General features: G+C 34.3%; 1 pseudogene; it reads right to left on the minus strand.

Moving 5' to 3' along the window:
* Positions 1 to 9,874: 9,874 nt before the first annotated feature.
* On the minus strand, positions 9,875 to 13,735 carry LOC143397558 (ubiquitin recognition factor in ER-associated degradation protein 1-like; annotated as a pseudogene).
* Between the last annotated feature and the right edge of the window lie 11,272 nt (positions 13,736 to 25,007).

The following is a 25,007-nucleotide window of genomic DNA, read 5'->3' on the forward strand; positions in this document are numbered from 1 at the left end:
CAGTTTTTAAAATTCTGGTTTTGATCTCCAAAATGGTGGGGAGATAAAAAACTTTAAGATATAAACTTGAAGGAAGAGACTTGGAGGTGTATTTCTTTCCTTTTCAAACTGATATATTTGGATAAGGTATTTTTTTGGGGGGGAAGCCCAAATGGGAAAAATACTCAACATATGACAGTCTGCCCCAGGAGGATGAATAACACATTGTTTACTTCACACGAATGACTACTTCACTGCAAAGCAACTGGAGAGAATCTTAGAACTAAGAGCAGGCCCACATAGCCAGGGTGTGTTTTCATACCCTGCCTGATGTTGCTAGCCTAGAGATGAAATGCCCTACCAAGGATTTTAAAAATCTTCTACTTATAATAGTTCAGAATGCTTGTTGGTCTTAATTTTGCTCAATGAAAATTATGCACATCAAATTAATAGAATAAAGTATTTTGGTTAAACATTTCCTAAAGAGTCAATTTGCCTGAGTAGCCTCCTATTTTTGAATCTTGTTCCTCAGATTCAACTAAAACAGCATTTTATTTATTTTTTCTATATATTTCCATATTTCTCATTATGAAACTTATTTTGATTGCTATGTTTAATATATGTTTAATTCATGATCTTCTTTATTAACTTTAATATCAATTCTTGGTTACTTCCTTTTTGTTCACCATTCTAATTTATGCTATCAAAATTTTACTTCAGTCACAAATAATGGGACATGCCTGAAATTCCAGTGACTTGAAGAAGATGATGCAGGAGGATCACACTTTCAGAGCCAGACTCAGCCTCTTGGCAAGGCGTTAAGCAACTAAGCAGGACCCTATCTAAAGAAAATATAAAAAAAGGGGCTATGGATGTGTTTCTGTGGTTAAGCTCCCCTGGGTTCAATCCCAGATACCAAAACAAATAAAAAAGTTAAAAAATGTAAAAAGATACTTCAAATAAATATTTTCCAAATGCTTAAATTAAGTCAATATTAAAATCAATATTATATCATAATCACATTATGAACATGTCTAATTAAATATATTACAATTTAAATATATAATAATTATTGTTGTGTGAGCATGTATGTAAAGATAAAAGAAACAGAGAGACAAGTTTAAATGGTTTATATTATTATGACTATACAAACACTTTTCACTTTGAGATTACCATTGCTTCATTTTATTTTCATCATTTTCTATGTATTTACCCCTAACTGTTAAATTACTTATACCCCATTCCAACATTGGTTTCTGTATTCTGTGTTTACCCCTGTTTATATGCCATATTTCATCATTCATTTCTATTTTATGTATCATCATACTTTTCAAATATTCTAACAAGTTATCTTAATTTATTTTTCTGTATCCTGGTATCTTCCTCTGGGAGCACTTAGACTTTTTGCACTTAGACTAATATTCTATGCTGATCTCTCCTTAGGGCCCAATCTTCTCATCCCTGAATTTACTGTACCATATTTGTTGTCCTAATCATGTATTTTCCTCTTTCTTTTTTTACTATTTCTAGAAGATTTGTAAGAGTATATGCAAAATTAAATTTGGAGCCATGAGTGTCTGCAAACTTATTCTATCCCCATGCTTTTGCAGTCTATATATACAATTCTGGGCTAAAAGGCATTCTAATTTATAATATGGAATTCATAAGTGTTTCATTTCTTCCTGAATTCACTTTTGTTCTCAAGAAGTCCATTGCCATTTTATTTTCTATTTTTCACATGATTTCTAAATTTTCTCTGAATTGCTCAAATAAAGTTTTTCCTGAAACTGCTTCAGTGAAAATTCTTAATGTTACATCTTGGTGTAGTTCTTTAGCATTCACTATTTTAGGACATTTGGCAGTCATCTGAAACTGAGTGACAGTTACCTTTCATTTTGGAAAAAAGTTCTGTTGTCATTAGTTTGGTAATTTTCTTCCAGTATGTTTTTGCTTATTTTTTTCATTTGGGAACTTCTTTGTTATCACTGGAAGTCCTGAAATTATTCTGAAACTTTCTAATAGTTTCTCTGTAATATGATTTTCTTTTTCTATATTCTATAGCAATTTATGAAATTAATTTTTCAGAATATTCCTATATACTTTCATGCCATTTTCATTCATTAACTTTATTACATTTTTTTTCATAATAACATATTTTGCTATTTTGTGATGGATGCAATATATCCTATCCTCTCAGATTATCTTATTGCACAGTTTATTTGGGCATTGATTCTAAAGTCTCCAGGAAAAAACAAACAAAACAACAACAGCAAAAAAAAACAACCCTGTATGTTTCTTGTCTAGATTCCATGAGAGGTTTTCTTTAAATAATCTGGACTCGATGACTCTGCATTCATATTGGGGAATATTGCACTAGAAACTAAACTTGAAACTCTGGATGCCTGAATGGATGGCTCTTTCTAAATTCTGGTTTTAATTTGGAATCACTACATGACATGCCAACATTTGAGTAGGGCTCCTACATATCTTATTATCCGAATGTCTTTTATTTGCAACTATTCTGTTTCTTCAGAAAACAAAAATATATTCTGTCAGGAGACTGTGTCTGAGTTATTGCAGTTATATTCTAGTTCTAAGTGAGAAAGCTGAGAAACATTCTATGTGGTTTGTCTCCCACCTCTAATGTTATATTGAAGATTGTGGTCTCTGAAGAATTTATTTCACTGGTTTGTGCAAGACTGGGCCACCAATATGGTACTGATACTGAGATTTTATATTATTCTTGAAGCACAGAGATTTGGGTTACTAGTTGTTCTACTGATAATCCTTGAGGCTAAACCTCAGGTGAGGAGAAGTGTGCGGGTTCTTACAGGGTATTACAACTACATGGAGGATTAACAGTACAGCAACTGAAAAAGGAGGACATGTTAATAAGTCCTTTATTCTACACCCCAGCCACCACTCAAGTCTGGCTTCTGACGCCTAGTGAGATCACTCTACCTCATCATGGGCTCCACACAAAGTGACAGGCAGTGTTTAGAGGTGGATATATCTGTTTCTTCAAAGAGCTTTTGAGATTCACATTCTACAAGGTCAACAGGTTTCTAATTGATATCCTCTCCAGTTGGTCCAAGATGGCAGTGCCACCCTCATTAACAACAGAACAAAACCAAAACAAAACAAATACATCACTTTCTGCAATTGTCATTAAAAAATCACTTATGTTAAAAAAAAATCTCTGTAATCCCAGTGGCTCAGGAGGCAGGAGGATTAGCGGTTTAAAGAGCTTCAGCAACTTAGCAAGGCTCTAAGAAACTTTGCAAGACCCTGTCTTTAAATAAAATATAAAAAAAGTCTGGACACTTGGCTCCATAGTTGAGCACCGTGGGTTCGATTCCTAGTATCACAAAAATTAATAAATAATTTCCAGGAATTCAAGCATTATAGGATAAAGTAAAGCGAGCACAAAATAAAGGGGAAAAGAGGAGATCTAATGAAAATAGAAGGGAGTATAAGAAGGGAATGGAAGTAGATGGATGAGGGATTAGAAAAGGGAGGTTTTTGTGGATTGATTTTATACAAGAACTTAAGGACAGCACAGATTTTTGTTGTTTCTTGCTATTTGGGGTTATTTGTTATATTTAATTGCAACCTCGTTTATCAGTTCTCCCTGTCCTGTTTCTGCTCTGGATTACACAGGGCTCATAAATGGTTCCCACACTGGTAACCCCAGTTCCCACTGAACTATTCACCCATGGACCAAGTGATTTGGGTTGATTTTTTAATTCAACCTCTTCCCCCACTGACTCTGGGTCCATTAAGATCAGTCTCCCTCTCTGTTCTAAGCCCATTTTTATTTTGCTTTCCTCTTTCTCTGCATACATTCCGAGTCCCCTTATCAGCTGCCACCACTGCCAGACAAGCTAGTGCACCTCTAACATTTTATTTCGTATATTAAGTTCACATTTTCAACTTTCTGTTTCTCTGTGATTTCTTTTACTGTCTATTATTGAATTTCTGTGAGTTCTCTTAGTTACCTGTTGTGCTGAGGAGTAGTCTTCTAGTCTTCTTGTGTATTCCATCTGAAGTTAAATAACTTCTGGGAAGTGCATCCTTCCTGTAACCCACCATCTTCCCTTCACCCCATAGTGAGTATTAATAGCATTGCTACTTTTTATACTGGGAACAGTGTGTTTTTTTTTTCTGTGATCAAAAGACCTGACAAAAGAAACATAGAGGCCTCACAGTTTCAGAGATCTTGTTTCATAGATAGATAACTCCATTGTTCTGGGCCCAAGTGAGGCAGAAAATCAAGGCAGAGGGCATGGCAGAGAAAGCAGTTCAGAAAATAGCAAAAAGGAAGCAGAGAGAACTCTGATCACCAGAGACAAAATATATACTCCAATGGAACCCCCCCCACCTACTTCATCTAACCACACCCTACCTGCCTCTAATTACCACCCAGTTAATCCATTCAAGTGGATTAATGCACTGAATACTTCAAGGCTTTCATAACCCAATTATTTCACCTCTAAACTTTCTTGTATTGTCTCACACATGAGCTTTAAGGGGACACCACATATCTAAACCATACAGTGAGTAAGAATGATATTGCTATTTTTTCTGTTAATTTTCTTGGACATTAACAGGAAGAAATGATGCTGTGAAACTGAAATAAATCTTCAAATACACTAATTGAATAACAAATGAAATACACAAAGTTCCCATAGGGAGGTGCCTCTTTTGATGTATTTTTCTGAATATTTATTGATACTTCACACATTAACATGACTTTATCTATTTTGTAATTAAACTCTCCCTACAGACAAAAGTCCTACCATTTGTATATACCTGAAATCCTGCCTAACCAATAATATTAATAAAAACTTAGGACTCTATAAAAATAGTCCTGATGGAAAATCCAGTTTTAGTGCCTTAGTGTATTATGTGACTGCTATCTCTCATGTCTCAGTACAGCAAAGTTTAATTGAAACAAGCTTCTATTCCTGGACTGCATTCTCATTCCAGATTACATGCTTATGACAGATGCTAAATTGAAATTATTAAGAGTCTAGCAGTTAAACAACAACTTTACAAAGAACTAGTGATATTGGTGATACATGTGTTTGAGAATGAGATCAACAGATTCCAACTATACTTCCCAAACTATGTACTGACACACTCTTTCGAGGAATGGAGCTCATAGGATAGCTGCACATATTTTAAAATTTCAAGGAGAAAACAACACTCAACATCTGACAATGAGTGTACTTACTCACTTGAGGCATTTCACAATTTCAGTGTCATATTGAAGTTACATTTCTTTTGATGACATCATACCTTGCAAATCTGTGTTTCCTGTGGTTTCATGATAAAAAGCAAATACCTTGTGAAAATCAACACAGAGCGGGAAATGAGGGTGTGAGGGCTTAATTTAAGGGCTGGAGGAGCCTTACAATGCCAAACAGGTGCATATATCCAATTCACAGTTATTTAAGTATGAACTGAAAATATTATTTTGATCTTTCAATTTATGTATTTTTTTTCCAGAAAACCTGCTAAGTTGTTAGAACATAAATATATGTTAAGTTTTTTTGGATTTAACAACTAAATAAATGGAACCGCTAGACATTACTTTTGGCCTAGAGAGTGCAAAGAAAAAATTACAAAAACACTAAAGTAATGACATTTGCAGGTAAATGAATGAAGTTGGAGGATATCATGCTAAACAAAGTAAGCCAACTCCAAAACACCAAAGGCCTAATGTTCCCTCTGCTAAATGGATGCTGACCCCTAATGGGGAGGGCAGGGATGGGATAAATTGAGGAATTTTGAGAAGGGAGAAGGGACACAAATTGGAAAGACAGTGGAATGAATCTGACTTAACTTTCCTATGTACATACATAAAAACACCTAAGTGAATCTCCAATCATGTACAATCACAGACTTGGATTCTAATTACAATAAGATGTACTCCATGTTTGTCTGAATGTCAAAATATCTATAAAAGCAATATAAATGAGTATAAAATCAATGTGAATATCAATTTCAAACCTGTAGTCAAGGTTTTGTTAGAGATAGACACAATGATAAATATAATGTTCTGTACTTATCTGTTTCTTTTCCTTGCCTTTACATATTTATTCATTTATTTTTAGTTGGCAGTTAAACTTGTGTTTACCATGTACAGCATATCGTTTTGAGGTATGTAGACATAGTGGAGTGTTGTCTAAATCCAGATAATTAGATAGTTATTTGACTTCCCAGTTATTTTTGTGGAGTGAACATCTTATATTCATTCTCTTAACATTTTTAAAGAACACATGTATTTACTACAGTCCTCATTTCCTACAAATAAATCTCCTGAACTTGTTCCTCCCCACTAATTGAAATTTTGAACCTTTTGTTCAAGATCTTACCAATCTCCACCCCAAACATTTAAGCTCTTGGAAAAGACAACTCTATTTTCTATTTCTACAAGATCAACTATTTTTAGGTTCTGTGTATGAGTGAGATCATGCAATTTCTTTCTTTCCGTGCCTGACTTACCTCACTTAACATAGTGTTAAGTGAGTCAATCATGTTATCACGAATATGATTTTGCACATGTACTCATGCATTTATTGTATGACTCAACAATTTTCCTTTTTGTATGAGTTCCTAGTGTATGGAGGTGGTCTTCATTTTTTGTGAAAATAACTTTCAGTAAGAATCCAAAGGACAATGTGAGTAAAAGAATAATATGAATATGACTCTTTCCTGTCAGGGAGAAATTCTGCAGATTATTCCTGAGAAATGTAACGAGTGTCACACTGGCATTGGAATGTTCCATCATTAGTATAACTATTAATGAAAGATTAGAGAGGTGAATTAGCTAAAAACAAGAAAAATGGTCATTATGTTATAGTAATATCATTACTATGTTTTTCCCAAAGCATTATAATAAGCAGGTTGCATGATATAAATTGCATATAAAAATATTTTAGTCCTTCTTAAAGGAGTGAATTCCTTGTGCTCCTTATCCTCCTTCTGAAAAACACATGCAATTAAATATAAGTTTAATGGGGAGAGAATGGCTTTTAGAATGAGACCCAGATTTAAATCATATTCCCATGGAGTATAATCTTGGGAAATATATTTACCTTGATGATGATTATTTTTTGGGTGGTGGGGGGTACGGGAGATTGATCTCAGGGGCATTCAACCAACTGAGCCACATTCCCAGCCCTATTTTGTATTTTGTTTAGAGACAAGGTCTCACTGAGTCGCTTAGCACCTTGCTTTTGCGGAGACTGGCTTGGAACTCATCATCCTCTTGCCTTAGCCTTCTAAGATTAAAGGTGTGCACCACCATGCCCAGCCTTGATGATGATTTTAACTTAACAAATGTGGGTACAAAATTATTCTCTCAGAATTTGTGTATGGATTAATTCAGATAATATAGGTGTATTTTCAGCCTAATGTATTTCTCTTATCTCCCATGCATTTATGTAGTAGATCTGTGAGCTTCCTCAATGTTCATAACCTGCTGGAACCTGAAAGTCTTCAATTATTAGATGGCTACTAATTTTAGTACTTACTCATTATCCATGTATAATATATACTACAATTACTACTAACATGTTCCTATTTCTGTTATTACTGGTAGTGGTACAACTATGTGCTTCTCCAGAATGCTCCATTCTCAGTAAATTGTTTAGTGATCCTTCATTTTATGTTTGGCAATATTCATTGTGAAAGTAATTATTCAGTGGATATACATGAAGGTAAAAGTTGGCACTATTTAAATTTTTAGACACTATTTAAGTTTCTGCAAAGTTCAAAAGGATGTTTGTGAGATAAGTTGCTCTTAAATGAAAGGCCTGGGTTTCAAATGTGTTTGCTCAAATGAGTTTAATGCATCACTGCTGCTGATCTCCTGTGCGAAAGTGGAAGATCCCAGTGAGAACAGAATAAGGAAAGGGCATTCTATGTGTCTGCAAAGGCAGCCAGAATAATTTAGGAAGGGTTCTCTACCCACTGGGAGAGTTCATACACTCATCACTTTCTTTTAGTCTGATATACGGGCAGTTGCTCCTAATTCTCTTTTTCTTGGCTCCCTCAACTGATTACTTTGCCAGAAATAAGGCCACAACTCAGCATTGCCAGATGGGCCATGCTCCACAGGCTCTCAGAGAAGGCCTGAGGCCTGTTTGTGATACACGTCATGTCTGAGGTGAGGCAGAGATTTCCCTGGGCTTTCTTTCGCAAAAGGAGTAAAGTCCGCAGTGGTATTCGGCAGTTATTTGAAGTAGAAAAAATATATAGTTCTTTCCATGATGTTAGATGAAAGGGTACAATGCTATGTCTGAAAATAAATTACGGGTAATGGAAGAAATAAAAATATATGTAAAGATGTAGTATGAAAACCATTTCCTAATTCAAAGAATAGAATATACCCAAAACTCTGATGTTTGAAAGGAGGTAGGTCCTAAACCTGGCCTCATTTATTGACTGATTTTGTAATTGAAAGCTTATTAACACAGTGAACCTGATATTGATTAATGAATTGAGTCCAGGCTTTTTGTGATCAGGTAAGGTTGGGAAATGTAATATGAACTTTTTGGTACTATTTTGGCTGTATTATATTAGACATATTGAAATAACTTTCTACATTTCAAGATCAATTTAATTCATTAGGCATTATGAGCTTTTCTACTAACGTTTTCCCTGACATTTTTAGACTCAAGAGCATTTATACAACCCAATTCTCTAAACTAGGATTTGAAATATAGTGATTTTGATACCTCTGGCCCCTGGGGAAACTTTGCTCATCTTACCCTCTCAAAACTCATAAGCTATAGAGATAAGACGGGTAGTTAGGAACTAACAGCAATGAAATAATTTTGTATCTGAAATCCACACAGAACATTTCAAAATGATTGTTGACGCTTCAAAATCTTGAACTGTAACTGAGATCACAAAAGAACTGTCCAGAGATTACTTCTCAGTGGTGAATTTCTTATGTGGGCGGAAAGCTTGCAAAGTATACTGTTAAAGAATCTGGAAATGTCACTGTGATAAAATAAAATGGTTTAAAACAGAATATTAAATGTAAGTTCTTTGAAGATAGAGATCATTTGTTACTCACATATGCATGCATAGCACATAGCAAAATCCCTGATCAATTTCAGACACTCAAACCATGTTTATTGCATTTAACTAAATTGAATCACACCACTGTACCATAGGGTAAAAGGAATACTAGTTTGGAAATCTAGGGCAGTAGCTTTTAAAGTAGGGTGTGTAAGAGTTCCCCAAAGAGCTTATTAAAATACAATTTTTTTTCCTCTTTTTTTTTTTTTGGCTTCATCATGGAGTTGTTTTATTATAGAATAGGTCAACTAAGGAACCAGTTATTTCCACAAGAAATCATCATATAGGTTTCCTTTAGAGGTGTGGTACTTTTGAAAAAAATCAATATGTAAAACAAAAATAAAAACACTCTTTCTCAAATACTTAAATTGCAGCCAGAGGAGTGGGAGAGCCACTATTTACAGAGCACATATCTATTTAAACCATGTTTTTCTAAGCCAGATACAATGCCTACGAAACAGACCTGGGAAAAGTGAAAATGAAGAGAAAGAACACCTTAAGTTAGAGCAATTCAATTCCTCCACTGGTTTTGTAAGAAATGAGGAAACTCTGTTGTGCTGAGGCAGAGTGGGAGAGCCCTTGAGCTGCAAGCATGAAGTAGTGAGGAGGTGGCTGACTCTGGAACCTCAGAGACAGCTCTCACTCTTTCCCCAAATCAAGCACACAATCACAAAGTCCTGCTGCTTTACATCCAAGTCAAACTTGATAATTCTTAGGTAATGCTAAACAAACCCTAAGTAACAGCATTCTCTGATGATAGTCTCATCCTTGTCAGAGCCAGTAACTAAAAGCTAATATGTTGCAGTTGATTCTTTTATTTTCCAGTCAACAGTCCCAACTTATGGTTTTCTTCCCTTCTTACACAAGGACTGTCCTTCTCCAGAGAAAGCAACAAATCTGCCTCCAGCTTCATCCTCTTCAACCTTTTTAACCAATGGACGTGAATTTCTGATGAAAGTTATTTTACCAAGTTTAAATTCATAATTGGGAATTCCTCTTTTAATGTCTCCAGGTTTGATTGGGGAGGGACTGGGATCTACCCCTTTCTTCTTTCCATCTAGTCTATTCCCAGAGCCAGAAAAGGCACGGAAGCCCAACTCTCCTGCATTGCCACTGTGGTCGGTTTAGCCTTCTGTTGACTCCTCATGCTGGACTTGTCTTTCAGGTTCCTTATAGCCTAAGGGAGCATCAAAGTCCACATTGATGTCACACTCAATGATGGACACAGCTTTGTCAGGTTTTGTCTCCCATCATCCATAGTTCATAGATCTTCTCATTGTAATTGATGGCAATCACATCCCCAGTGGTCAGACAGGCAAAGTTTCTCAATGCATTTTCTAACACTGCTTTGGAGTTGGTGATATCCAGGAATTCTGGACTCTGAGGCTGGAATTTGGAGTATGTAGCCACTTGAAGGTTGACACTTTCCACCTGCACCACGCCCCCTTCTTCCAACAGCAAATTCTGCATCATTGAGTTGATTGAGGGATGAGGGTGGCATAATTACTGTCATTAGGCCCTGCTAGCATGGACACGGAGAAGCAGCGGTATTGTATTGAGAAGCAGTTCTGGAAGACCCAGGAATCTGGTGGTCGAACCTGTTGAAAGAGAACTGTTAAGGTCTGTAAACAAGTCAGGATGGCGCCTGGCATTTTGCCAGAGAAATGTTAGAGTCTGTAAACAAGTCTGGATGGCGCCTGGCAAAATGCCAGAGGGAGTGGTTTGTGAAGTAACAAAAGCAAGCCATTAAGTGTGGAGATTCCTTATTGGTTGACTGCTGTATCTAGTTTATGTTAATTAAGATAAGCTGTATAGAATGTATAAATACCACTCCTGTCCTACAATAAATGGCTTCCACTCCTGCTGTATCAATCTACACAATTTGCTCGTCACCCCCGGTTATTTTGCCCAGCCAGCCCGGCTGAGGCAGAGAACATGATATAAACCCTTTGTAGACACCACTTTTCTCAGAAAATGTAAGAACTCGGAAAACTCTTCTTTACAGTAGCAGCTGCCACTGCCACTGCCTTACTGAAATCCAGTCACCCCCCTTCCTCTTTCTTATTTTCTATTTTTCTACACATGATAGTGCAAGAAAAGACACATTCATATTGTCACTAGAATAATCAATAGTGCAGATAAAAACTACAAATAATTATATGGAAGAAAAAAACAGAATAAAATAAACTCCGTAACGAAAGATCTTAGGCATTGAGAAGAAATTAGGCCATTTCTCCTAGGAAACAAATGTGTAATTTTCATATCAATATTATTTAGATTTGAATATAATACATTCCTAAAGATGAAAAAGAGGAAACTGTTGAGTAAGCACTCATATAACCAGTAATAGAACTTTTAGTTTTCCGGACATTTCATCTTAGTTCAAAATATTGGTATAAAATAAATCTCTGTCCCTGTTGTTGGTCAATTTGTTCATTTTAATTCCTTCTTAGAAATCTTCCTTTTTAACACACATGTGGAGCCAAACTCAATTAATAATTGGAACAAAATACAAGGAAGGCAGGAGGTAACAGAAAAAGATAGTAGAGATTAATAGCACAACTTTCACTATCATAGTTGCCTCCAAGAAACACTTATGACACTTAGATTTTTTATACCTCGAATGTATTTGTTCATGGCCTAAGATTATTATGCAGGATCTAAACCTTCTGTGATTTTTTTTCTTGGTTTACAAATTAAGTGGATTGATTTACTTAGAACACATAAGTTTACTTTGAAGAGTTTGTAATAGATACCCTACAGGGATTTACACTTTACTCTGATGAGGTTGGTTTTAGTAATTCTCATAAATCCTGAGTATAACAAATATAACGTACCAGAGCAGTCAGTTGTCAGGTGTTCCAAAAGGTCCTGGGATATAGTCAGCATTTATACAAACTGCTAACGGAAGGTGCTTTTGTTTAAGAATAAAACTGCTTTTGGTTAAGAACTTTATGTGACATAATCATTGTCCCAAATGAGTAGGCTCACCCATATGAATGTATGTTTATTTTGGCAGCATTTATTTGTTAAAATAGTTTGTGGTATACTTTATAAATCATAATTTTTTAGAATTAATTTTTATTAAATTTTACCATTATGAAAATAATATAGCATTCTTCATCTAAGAATTGATAAATCTATATGCTCTCATTGTACCATGGTGTTCATATCTGCTTTCTTACTTTCCTTTACAGCTGATGCTACTAGAATTCATTATCTCCCCATAAAGCCAGTGCTACTGTACTGAGGTCTACATTAACAGGGAAGTAAAACTAATGGAAAGCCATGTTCTGCACAGAGAGGCATTTTAAAATGAGATTATTGCAAAATTCAGGAGGAAAATAAGCTCTGAAATTAGATTGTTAATTAGTCACATATTAAAAACTGTATTTAGAGTCTAAAAACTGAATAGTTGCAAATTATAGCATCTACTTATGCACAAATAATGACAAAAGAACAGTTCTGAGGAAATGACCATGTCAATATAGAGCAGAGTTGTGTGTGATCAATCTGAGATATGGCAGAAGAATAAAGAAAAAAGACAGGGCAATTTATGCCCCCATTCAGCTAAAAGGTGCATAAAATTTTCACCAAATCTAAATAACAAAAGGACAAATGAGTAATAACAGAAACATAGAAATATAACACATTATATTTATTGCTGTCTGTAATATTTATATAATTACTTATTATATAATACACTATTTACATTTTTTTAAGAATTTTCTTTGCCTTTTCCAAATCCTGGCTTAAAAAAATGCTGATATTTTTGAAAATTGGCCTCTGGGTCAATTGGCTCATAGTTCACAATTGAAAAATCTAGATTTTTATTGTGGAAATTAGAAAGATGAAACAATCAGCATTCTTCATGGTGGCTTTTTTCCAGTGGTATATGTTCTGCACTGAATGAGATGAAAAAGCACTGGGAACCAGGTGATTTGTCTTTACATCCTGGTACTGTATCCAACAAGTTTTGAATCATCTAGACCTGTGTAGATAGGCTAGGTGGATGTTTTCTTATATTTAAATATGCCTCAACTTTGTGGAGCAGACTTGAACAAATCATGCAATTTTTAGTTCTTCAGCTTAAAATATTAAATCAGTGGTAACTAATTAAAAGATTTAAGAAAATATGGGTTGCACTAATACATGTAAAGAACAGCAAAAATTTCCTGGTACATAATATATGCACAAGAATCATAACAAAGCAGAGCAGGGTGTTTAAGAACACAATAGTAATAGAACTTGATAACCTGAGTGTAATTCAAAATACCCCCACATAAGTAGCAGTATAAACTGACTTCTTCAAGACTCAATTTTCTTAGGTGTAAGGAGATAGCAATAATACCTACCCTACTGATACATTTTGATGATTGAGTGAGAACATTATATGTAAAACATTTATGACAGATTTGCACAACATAATTTTTTAAATTATCATTACAAACTGATGAAACCATTCATTTTATTACCTACATAATAAAGTTTTTCTTACATTCAAATAATGTAATTTAAAAAGCTTTACCTATCATGTTTGTTTATGAAGAAAATGGCTAAAAAGTATAATCTGGTTTTTTGAGTTAGTATTCAAAAGAGAGAAACTCACCATTTCAGAAAAGGTTATTGGATCAGCAAAAGCATCAACAAGGGAAAGCATTACTATGTCTTGATATCATGATATACATTATTTAAAATGTTAAAAAAAATCTTCTAGAAAAAACATGCAATGATATGATATTGGGAATATATCCTAGTTACTAAAAGAAGAAAAATAATTCTACTAGCCTAGTAAATATACCAAACACATGCAATTCAAGTTGAATGATTGCTCATTCTGACAATTTTTGTTTTGTCCTTAAAACCACATCAGTCAGCAGGGCTTAGTTGTGCATGTCTGTAATCCTAGCTGCTCAGGAGTCTGAAGCAGAAGGATTAAAAGTTCAAGGCAAGCCTGGGCAACTTAGTGAGACTCTGTCTCAATATAAAAAAATAAAAAGGGTTGAGGATGTAGCTTAGAGGTAGAGCACCCCTGGGATCAATACTCAACACCCCCAAATAAATAATATGTACAATCATGTCATTTCATATATCATGTCACCAAATATATAATTTATCTAAAAGAAGGTGATTGCAATCTTATGACTTTTGCAATTTTACACACTGTGAAAAAAAATTGAAAGGTTATTTGTAATTAATAGAAACTGCACATTCCATTAGATATTTTCACATAAAGCAGAATTCATAAAATAATCACTGAAGTCATATGTCCTTCTTCATTTTCTAATATCCTTCTGTGATTCAGAAACCTAAAGTAGCCAATTTAATTTGGGCTTTCAGGCATTCTTTATTTATCCATTTGTAAGTGTCCTCCATTTATTTTCCTCTCTTTTGCTACTGTCACCAACCCATACTTCACAAATGCCACTTCCCATTAGTGTCCTTTCTCCAGATCCTGTTATAAGTGCATCCTTAGTAACCACTTAGTGCTTAATGGCCTGCTTCATCAGTAGCTTTATACATATTTTATACATTTTGTGCTGGCTTTTCCAGTGTTCTTTTTATTAAATAGAGAAAAGATTCCACTACAAATCCATAATAATGTTGTCAAATGACAGCTTCCAATGGAGGAAGACAGTCTTCAGAGAAAATTTTTTGAAAGCTTTGATTTTCTAAAACACTAAAATTGAAATCATCTAAGAGTAAAATAATAATAATAATAATAATAAATATTTAGAGTGAATGCGAATAATAATGAGAAATAATGGGTCCTATTCACTGTAGATTCCTTTATTTGCTGCATAATTCTTGTCCATCTGCTACATATTTTGCTTTGCTGACCCAGATGGTTCTTCAGTTCAGGGAGCTGCAGAAATTTATAGATGAAGCACACAAGGTAGTCCTGGTAGAGCAATCAGATTTTATGTTAGTTTCAAAATGAGAAGAGTGTTTTGAAAAACCAAAAGGAATCTCTTCCAATAAAAAAAGACCAAATGGCCTTTGAAAATTTTCTGTAGGCACATTTTTCTAGGAGTGGCTTCAAGTCAGAGAATGAAGAAGTAGATACTGATTTGGGGCAAGGTTTTCCTAATGTGGTGTGTCTGTGATAAAGCAGGGTAGTTACTGACAGAAGAAAACTGGGTGGTGCAGGGTGTTGAAATTGATCCTCACTGCCATTTAACAGTATTTGGCCTGTTCATATTGGCTATTAAATTGTACCTCCTGGCTTTTTCCATACTTTTGGCTCTTATAAAATGCAAATAGTCAACACTTGGCTTTTCAAAGCAATTGTTCATTGAACACTTGAAATTAATGCTTGCATGCAATATATCATTTGGGCCTAAGTTCTGAATCTTGTAGATTTAAATGTATAAATAAGTCAACAATGTTATTATAGACACATATTAATCTCTTGAAAGGAAATGCACATAAAGTACAGCATTTACCAAGTGCTCAATTTGCTTTGGAGAAGAGCTTTCTGCATGAGAGTGTTGCTACAGCTCTTTAACCTTAACCATGTTTCTAAAATTATATTATCTTTGGCAATCTAGGAATTATTATTGCCTTACTGCACTATTTTATGCTCAGTCGTCTGAAGTTAATTTGCTTAGTCATCACTATTATAAAATAATGATTTTTTTTTAGTAAAGTGTACCTAATCAAAATGACTTAAATCATTTTGCTTGATATTTTTTTGAGAACAATTTGATTTATTTCCCAAATTCAGTAAAATTTTGCTATCAGTAGAACTGTATCTATTAAACATCATAAACATTTTGTATGTATGACCTACTGTTTCTTTTGAAAAGGAAAACAAATACACAATACTAGAATTTGGAGAGTAGAGCTAAGCAACATACCACAAGCAGGAGACAACATAGAAGTTATTATCATATGTATTATCATATGTATTGAAAAGATGTCATTCTAGCTTACATTATATCAGTGCTTTTCTGTACCAAAAATCAAATCACTTTTTTTTTTATTTCTTGTCTACTGGATAACATTATTCACCACAAATTCAAATGAAAGTGGAAGGAAGGTGTTTTTAATTATCTAAGGAAATTTGTGCTTTTTCTTATGTTTACAATAATATCATGTTTTGCAACTGTTAGTGCCAAATTGGAATGGATCTTTAAACCAATATTTAACACTTAGTGTGAAGATTCCAGGAGCATTATCTCAGAGGTTAAGTTCCACAACTCTTCACTTGTATGAGTGCTTTCCAATATATCTCCACAACCATACACAAAACAAATTCCAATAGCAGTGACTACTTTCCATATACTGTTTTAACAGTTTTATCTATATTAATTAATTACATTTCTATAAACTCATAAAGAAGATTCTAGAATTATATCATCTCTAATAGTTAAATGAGAAACTTGATGCACATAGATCAGTGCTTTTTTCAGTCTCTCACAACTAGAATCCAGGCAGTCTGTCCCTAGCTGTTCTACTTCTTACTATGACAGGATTACAGAGTCTCAGATTTCAGACATGCTGAGAAGGACTTAACCAACTTAACAGCTGTTTTATTTTTTATTTTATGTTTTCTTTCACATTGGGAATGAGATCACATGAAGCAATTCAGAATCATCTAGGGAGCTTCTTCAATATCCACTAGACTAGAGCGTCTTCCTCACATGGAGTTGGTTGCAAGGTTTATACCTTTATTTGTATCTTAAAAATCCACCCAGGTAATTCTGATATACAGAATTATACTGTTCCTACAGACACAGTATAATTGTGAGAATAGAGATGAAAAATAGAGAGTAATTAAAAATTTTCTTAGAATGAATTTGCATTCTTCTTTTTAGTGTGTCTTCACTTGAGTGTTCCCACCTCTGTCTTTCTACAAACTGTTCATATTAGTTTTACAAAGAGATGAGCTTTTACATACTATGCCAAAGAAGCTTTCAAAATACTTTAAAAGAGTTTTGAACAAACACTGGGCACTCAACAATGATGATGTAGTACCTACTCAATTTGGGAAACATAACAGTATTTTTATGTATTAAAGAAGTAACATTGTACAATACATTATTTAAGTATATTTGTGATAAGTGATAAAACATTCAATAATTTTGTAATAAATAAGAAAATCCAGATTATTAGTTATCTCTGTGGTAAAAAGATAAGTCAAAAGGAAGACAGGTAGAAAGGATAGAAGGAATATGCAGATAAATGTGAATTACCAAACCTGTGTATATATTTTAACTTGACCTAATTTTAGGTATAGAGGTTAACAATGAATTCTTGAGTAGTCATTAATTTTTATAAAAATGAAATTAAAAGTTAAATGTAGGCATAACTAAAGTTTAGTCATGCACGTATATGAAAATATTATGAGGGTTATGCATAGACCAACAATCATAGTATGTTACAAACCAAGTGTTGTATTTATGTATGTTTTAGAGTTTTGTGATTGAGGCCTTCTTTGCCCATGGTTGTTGGATGTCCTTACATAGAACGTCCTGCATTTATAGTACTAACCACATCCTCAGATTCTGAACCTGACTAACTTGCCACCTACCACAATTTCTTAAAAAAAAAGATATTTATTTTCTTCTGTATCTTTAATGTCTCAGTGTATACAACAACAAAAATAAAGAAGGGGAGAAAGCTGATGTTGAAAAGATAAATGAATGTTGGTATTATGTTCAGTAGACATAATAGTTGTTATTTAGTAACTTAAGTATCTCTCAGAATAAATCTATTTGCAATGTATAATTGCTGTAAAATTTTTACCATAAACTATTATGAAGAGCCTGTAATAAATGAGAACTACTTATTCAATATTAAAATTAAAAAAACACTTTACCATTAAAATTATGTAGAACTTAATTATTTTTAGATCAAAAAAAGTATTTTTAGATCAAAAGAAATATACAGTTTACTATGTGGAAGCAACTATTAAGAAAATTAGCTACATATTTAGCCAGGCCAATGTGAAGAAAATCAATTCATTGGATTACCAAATCCTATTACTCCTTTCATTTTCCATTTTCCACTCCTTTTGCTTTGAACAATACCTTTCTATAGTTAGTATACTTGTAATATAAATCCTGGACATGTGTCAAAACCCTTGTGAGATGGTGCAATTCAATAGCCCCATGAAAACATTGTTTAGGCAATGTTGGTTTTGGATGCTTCTCTTTAAAATTTGACATAGTAGTTATCAGATGAATAAAATGAGTGTTGATATTAACAAGATCTTATGATTATGAGTTTTCTTTTTAAACTGGAAATTCTTGACTTCTGATCAAATTGGATATGCTTCAGTAATTTTCTCTTGTATGACTCAGTATCAACTTTCTCGTGTACATTTAATTAAAACTTTGTTGCTTTGCATTAAGATTCAACTTCCTTTCTCTAATCAAAAGGATGGTAATTATTGGAAAGCCTATCAAGACTACCCTTAGGCACACATGAAGGCCATAATTTCCTTTAATCATCATTTATTAATACCCTAAATCCAAATATTATCAAGTAAGCATATGTATGCATATAAATCAACATCTTAGTCAAAGCCATTAAAATTTTGCAAGGCACAACATTACATAGAGGGTATGCCATAGGCAAAATGTGTTTTCGATTTCTTTCCAACTCTTGATTTTCTCCTTCATTTTCAGTCTTTCAAAACTCTTTCCACCTGTTCCTTACTCCATGCCTCAGGATCCCACTCTGTGTTAGTTAATCATACTACTCCATTTTTGTTAATGTTTTATAGGTGGTAACTGTCCAAGTTTTGTACCACTGTAGCTAACAAATTTCAACAGAAATGTTTTATTTTTCCTCTTGTATTTAAAAGGAAATATTAATAGTGAGTGCTTCGGGAACTACAACAAGTCATCTAAGAAGTTATTTTCTGGTATAAGAAGACTTTCATATATGAGAGAATTAAGATGACTGTGTATAGATTATATGATGAGGAAAGAGAAAAAAAATAATAATGCTCACTTGTATCTTTTCACGGATAGTTTTGAGAGAAAATTTGTGATTCACTAAATGTAATTTCTAGTCTGCTGTAGAAGAAAATATAAAAATAAAATCCATATTCCATGATAAATAACTGGCCATTTAGAGGTAGGCAAAGTGCCGGAAGTGCTGCAGTACAGGACAGGCCATGTTCCCCACTGATTTATCTTGGCTTCGGATGTAGAGATACACTAATGATTAAAAAAAAAAAAAAAAAATCCAAAAACCCCGGGGTTGAAACATTGAAACACTAATGTGAAGGCTTTTAAACTGTAAAACTGAGAGCCAATTTGGAAAGCCATCACTTGAGTCATTTAGCAGAAGGAAGCATCTGGGAGGTGTCCTCAGGGAGGAATGTTTCACATGCAGAAGTTCCAAGGGAATAGAACATGCTAGAGGGCTTTTTGTTTTAGGCTCTATAATAATAATACTATGGTTCATTTCTAGCCTCCTTTGGAAATAAAAATGGTTTATTTCATGGTGTGCAGAGTTTTATTCCTAGAGTTGAATTTCATTCTACCCAATGTTTTTAGAACATGCCCATCTGAGACATACACACTTAAGTGAAATAGCAGCATGACGATAGTTTTACAGCTCAATGAAGTCAAAATTTCTTTTCCATTAGGTTATTTGACACCTGTGATAACCAAACAATGGCATATCTATCAGCTTAATTTATAGATGTGCACTTAGGGTGTTGCAATTATGCCCTTAAATTTATTATAAATAGATATATCTTTTGAAGTTTATGGAAGAGAGTGGAATTGAAATGAAATAGAGTAAAACCACCATAAAACTTTTCTTTCTTTTCCTCATCATATCAGACCACATTTTAGCAACAGATACACTTTTCTTAAGGCTCTCTAAATTCACAGTGTATTACCAATAGATTATATTATTTATCTACCTCACATTTAGAAAGCAGTTTGCAATACATTTTACTCATATTTCATGAAAGCTGACAAGGTGATTCTAATTTAATAGTTGAGATCATTGAATCACATACCAAGCCTTTCATAATTGTCAAGGAAAAAGAGATGCCTGAGAATTTGAAGTTAAAGTGGAAAGGAACAAAAAGGGGGAAAAGAAAATAAGAGAAGAATGGAAATGTAATATGCCTGTAGATAGAAATGAAATGGGAATTAATCTGCCTACCAGAAAATGAAATAATGTGACATAATCAGTGAGTGGACGTAAGTCTAAGAATTGGAATGTTTATGCGTGGACTGTAGTGGTATACTGTAATATATATGTATCCTGTGTGTGTGTGTGTGTGTGTGTGTGTTTGTTGTGTATACATTTAAAAAGTTCTAATTATTGCTCAGTGTGAATATTGCTAGTTCTTACTATTTCAATTCATAGAATGTGCAATGGAATATGGTCAGCATATCATATCACTATCAGTTTCCAAGATATTAGGAAAAAAAATCAATATAATTTTAATCCTCTCCTAAACTTTCTTAATTTTCTCCTCAAAATAATACATGTTTGAATTTTTTATTTTACTTTACATCTAATTTCCTTTATATTTGTACCTGTGTTTCTTTTCCTCACTGAAACTTTGTTGTATTGATTTTTAACCCCATACCTTAAATCTCATTTAAATTTGTTGTTTTTTAGTATTTACAGGTTTTTAAGGTGAGGTAGTAACATAATAAAAGACAACAAAACAAAGTTTTAAAATGCTTACTACTTTCTAGAGCAAATTGCAAACATTTGTCATTTATTATCTAGTCAGCCCTTCAAAGTAAGAATTATACAAAATACTAATTTTAACCCCTCTGCTTAGTAAGTCAGGAGATGCTATCTTCTTGTGTAAGGGTAAAATTTCTAAGCTGCCTCTAAGCCACAAAGCCTGAGTTAAAGTGTAAAAGACCAGGCATTGTAAAGCTACAAGGCTTGGGTTAAAGAGTAAAAGACCCAGTATTGGTAAGTTCCCCTGCTATCCCCAAAACTTGAAATCCCTGTAGCTGTTAGGACAATACCCGAATTGCCCAGTAAATATTCTCACTGACTCCCTGGTTGTCTAATAACCTGGGGTTCTGTGTAGCCTGGCACATAGGCATTGCAGGACCTAAAGCAATCAGTTTGAATGTGTACCCCACTTAGGAGTGACCAATCACCCCTGTCCCATCTGTTCCCGCCAATGAATGTACTAATCAGGTCTCAGAGTTGTTGTTCAATTTTCCTGCGCCTCATAATGATTTGTTCTGATGTATGCAAAGCCCCCACCCTCCCCAAAAAGTGTACTTAAGCTCTACTTGACCTCTGCTCTGGGCTCTGGGCTGCTCTCCCTTCCTGAGCGAGCCTGCCTGGAGCCTCAGCGCACTGAATTGGATTCTCAATAAACTCCCTCCTGCTTATTGCATAAAGTCAGTCTCTTGGTGGTCTCTTCCTCTGACGCTTCGCCAGACCCTTACATTTGCTCTAGGATGAGGAAAAAAAAGGCAGTGAAATGCTCAATAAGTGATTCAAATCACATTAGTTGTAAGGGACAGAGCCTGTACTCAAACCTATAGGCTTCCTACATCTTCCCTTCTAAATTTTTCCAATACACATTCTGTAATCCTCAAAAATAATGCCTCAAGAATCTTTGGATAATCATCTGCTAACTCACTCCAGAAAAATTATTCAGTGTACAATGAAGAAACCTGACTTATTAGACTAGAACTAAATCTTTATCCCTGTAGAAAGGGATAAAGATTATGCCATATACAATAAAAAGCTTGATTATGTCCTAAGATTATGCCATATACAATAAAAAGCTTGGGTGCAAAAGTGCAAAAACAATTGAGGGATAGATAGCAGGAAACCAATTTACAAGAGGGTTCCTGAAGTCAAGGATGTTCTTCTATCCTTGTTGACAAATGAAGGGCAGGGCTTACCCTAAGTAACAGGAACAGAAACTCAGTGGAGGGATTATGACCTCTGGCTCTACCATAAATATACAAGCCTGTTTCCAAAAGAACAATTTGCCATCTGTAATGGTTTGGATTAGAAATGGTTCCCATCCCCTCCTGCTTGGTCCCCAATGCAGCAACACTCAGAAGTGGAGACTTTAGGAAATGATGGGTACAGGAGGTCTATAACCTCATCAGTAAATTAATCTGCAATAGAATCATAATTTGAATGGACTACTGGAGGGTGATACAAAATAGGATTTGTTGAAGTGAATGCATCCTTGTGGTGTGCCCTTGGGAAATATATTCTTCCTGGCTCCTTCCTTTTTCCCTCTCTTTCCCAACTTCCATGAGGTGAGCACACCCTTGCTTTTCTACACCCTTCCTACCATGATGATGTGACCATAGACTGAAATCTCTGAAACCATGAGCAAAATAAAAACTTATTTCTTCCTCTAAGTTGATTTTCTCTGATATTTTGTCACAGTGACTACAAGCTAACTAACATATCATTTTTCTCTCCTACTAAAATAAATTATTGTCAGTAGAATGTGAAAATTCTGATGGTATATAGGACCCCTCAGGATTCACCACCCATTGAGAGGTCAGGAGATGCTAACTATTGTGGAAAGTATATCAAAAATGTTGTTTTCTGCAGTCTGTCTGGGCACAAATCACGAGCCACTCAAGCAGGAACAAACTTTATTTCTGAACTCCCACTGCACTCCACTCTCCCGAACGCCTCCCATGGGGCTCCTCCAGGAACACCCCACACACCAACTGGAACTCCCCCCAGGAACTCTCCCGGAATACCACCGGGCTGTATGAGCACTCACTCTCGGAACCTGCGAGAACTCAACAGGAACTCCAAAGTAGCGGCACCGAAGGTGGACAGTAAAGGTCTAATATACAATTGAATACACAGCCTGTTTCAATCCAGCATCATCCAGTCACAGCAATTATAGACAGCTTAACTTAATATCATCATCTTAATGACTCGCCTCTCAACCATTACTTCTGGCAAAATACCAGGGGCCATTCTGACTCAGCTGTGGCTCTCAGCAGTTGTTTATTTTATAATTTAAAAAGAAAATAGGACTGAGGCTGTAGCTCAGTGACAGAGTGCTTGCCAAGCATGTATGAGGCACTGGGTTGGATCCTCAGCACCACATGAAAATAAACAAATAAAAGCATATTGTCCATCTACACCTACAAAAAATTTAAAAAAAAAAAAGTTGTCTGTTATATCTCTCGTTCTCCCTCACTGTCTTTTCAACTGGAGTCCTATTCAGTTCAACCTAGGGCTCAATTAAACCTGAGTCTGCAGAATTTGCTGGCCCTAATCATTGCTCATTAATATTTGTGACTCTTCTGGACACATAGGATTGAACTTTTTAATATCCTTGGTATTTCCAAATGAATTGTTTAGGCAAAACAATGTAATTTGCTTTCAGATGCACTACTTTATATAACACAACAGCAACAAAGTATAAATTATGCTATTCTTCCCATTTTATATATTAAAAAGAAATCTAGAATTTTAAAAAACTGTCTTAAAAATCATGTAGATGATGAGTTGAGAAGCATATTTAAAGCTATGCTTGTCTGAATTTAGAGATCAAGGTTGAGATATTAGCAATACCATCAATTAGTTTAATTTTTTTCAGGCATACACTTGAAATCCTTGAAGAACATGAAATAAAGAACTCTGTATTATAGAAACTGTTCTAATATTGGAGTGATAACCATAGTTTTACACTTTAGTTGGTTTTATTTGATTTCTGAATCCAATTCCAAATTTTCTACCTCATTATTTTACCCAATTCATATAACCTTTATCCAATGTATGGCCATGATCCACAGTAAGGTAGTAGAAAGATAGATACTTTGTACCAGATTAATTCGATTTATCCCAAAACAGTTATATCATTTATTGATATTAGTATCCATTGTGAGGCCAATTTTTGCATTTTAAAAATGACACTGAATTCAGCTTTTTCTATCTTCAGATTATCTGTTTATTAATTTACTAATTGATTTATTGCATGATAATTTATTTCATGATAGATTTTCTGCAAGTAAACATAAATGCTACTTTGAATATATTATATTCTAGGTAAAACTAGAAATATATATTAAAATACTGTTACTTATTGTTAATACTTTTGTTAGGCTTATCACTAAATAGACAAAGCCAATTGCAAATATAATAAATTACTTTATTTCTTTTCTGTTTTTATTTTTAATTTAAAATTATTTTAACTTATATGTAAAAAATAAATTATACATATGGGATACTATGTGATATGTTGATACATTCATACATTGTGCAATGTTTATCAGTTTAAACATATATCCTCCAACATAATTTCATTACAATGAATACACTTGAACTCATTTCTTCTAGCTCTTTCATAGACACAGCACATGGTTTTCTGTAGTCACTCTCTGTGCAATGACACACCAGAAATTTTCTCTCCTGTCTGCCTATAACTCAGCACCCACTGATCAACTTCACCCACTTTCTCCACTCCTACTTCCCCCAGACTCTAGCAACTACCAGTTTCTCTGCTCCTACTTCCCCCAGACTCTAGCAACTACCAGTTTACGCACAAGATTTTTTGACTACAAATATGAGTGAGATAATGTACACAGCTTATTTTACCAGCACAATGATATCTGGTCCCATTCTTGTTGTCCTAAGTAACATTTTTTTCATGATCAAATAGTAGTCCATGGTGTATATATGAACCACAGTTAAAAATTGTTATTGGGCTGGGGATGTGGCTCAAGTGGTAGCGTGCTCGCCTGGCATGCATGCGGCCTGGGTTCGATCCTCAGCACCACATACAAACAAAGACGTTGTGTTCGCCGAAAACTAAACTAAAAAATAAAATATTAAAAAAATTCTCTCTTTCTCTCTCTCTCTCTCCCTCTCTCACTCTCTCTTTAAAAAAAAAATAAAAAAAATTGTTATTATTTGTTCTTTTTAATTACTTGTGACTTTCTTTAGATTATATTACAAATGAAACAGAATTCAAATGTAGTATT

This window comes from Callospermophilus lateralis, chromosome 1 (assembly GCF_048772815.1).
Source record: "Callospermophilus lateralis isolate mCalLat2 chromosome 1, mCalLat2.hap1, whole genome shotgun sequence".
Lineage (NCBI taxonomy): Eukaryota > Metazoa > Chordata > Mammalia > Rodentia > Sciuridae > Callospermophilus > Callospermophilus lateralis.